This window comes from Octopus bimaculoides, chromosome 27 (assembly GCF_001194135.2).
Source record: "Octopus bimaculoides isolate UCB-OBI-ISO-001 chromosome 27, ASM119413v2, whole genome shotgun sequence".
Lineage (NCBI taxonomy): Eukaryota > Metazoa > Mollusca > Cephalopoda > Octopoda > Octopodidae > Octopus > Octopus bimaculoides.
This window is the reverse complement of record NC_069007.1, coordinates 14,178,166-14,179,285: the sequence shown is the minus strand read 5'-3', so window position 1 is coordinate 14,179,285 and position 1,120 is coordinate 14,178,166. Positions and strand designations below refer to the sequence as shown.

Here is a 1,120-nt window from a genome sequence, read left to right as displayed (position 1 = left end):
GATGATGATGATGATGATACACACACACATATATATTATATTAAGCAAATCAACCCCCCCCCCCCAAATATTAGGTATTGAACCAGTATTTCCTTGGATAACACCATCCCTTCATGAGGCTAACATAACCTCTAATCGAATTTTATATATATATGTATATATGTATATATATAAAATCTCCAGGCATAAGGTCACCTCCTCCAATGGTCCTCTGGTTGGTCAGTTCCTATTGAATTTGTCCAACCCATGCTAGTTTGGAAAACGGATACTGAGTGCTGACGAATGATTTACATGTGTTGTGCCCTCCACTGAAGAATGGCATTAACAGCATTTACTGTTGCATCTTGGGGGTTTAAGAGTTTTGCTGTCTTTTTTGGTAATTAAATGTTGTGTAGCTATCTCCTGCTCTAGTATTTCAAAAATACATACTCGTGGCTGTTGCCAGTACCGCCTAACTGGCCTTCGTAGGATTTTCGAGCGAGATCGTTGCCAGTGTCCCTGGACTGGCTCTTGTGCAGGTGGCACATAAAATACACCATTTTGAGCGTGGCCGTTGCCAGTACCGCCTGACTGGTCTTCGTAGGATTTTCGAGCGAGATCGTTGCCAGTGCGCCTGGACTGGCTCTTGTGCGGGTGGCACGTAAAATACACCATTTTCAGCGTGGCCATTGCCAGTACCGCCTGACTGGCCTTCGTAGGGTTTTCGAGCGAGATCATTGCCAGTGCGCCTGGACTGGCTCTTGTGCTGGTGGCACATAAAATACACCATTTTGAGCGTGGCCATTGCCAGTACCGACTGACTGGCCTTCGTAGGATTTTCGAGTGAAATCGTTACCAGTGCCCCTGGACTGGCTCTTGTGCGGGTGGCACATAAAATACACCATTTTGAGCGTGGCCATTGCCAGTACCGCCTGACTGGCCTTCGTGCCAGTGGCGCATAAAAGCACCCGCTACACTCTTGGAGTGGTTGGCGTTAGGAAGGGCATCCAGCTGTAGAAACTCTGCCCAATCAGATTGGAGCCTGGTGTAGCCATCTGGTTTCACCAGTCCTCAGTCAAATCGTCCAACCCATGCTAGCATGGAAAGTGGACGTTAAACGATGATGATGAGGATGATGATG

At 47.3% G+C, this 1,120-nt stretch overlaps 1 protein-coding gene across 1 annotated transcript in view; it reads left to right on the top strand.

Moving 5' to 3' along the window:
* The window catches only part of LOC106877416 (P2R1A-PPP2R2A-interacting phosphatase regulator 1), a 20,620-nt gene that overhangs the window by 3,595 nt on the left and 15,905 nt on the right, over positions 1 to 1,120 (top strand). The window lies entirely within an intron of this gene.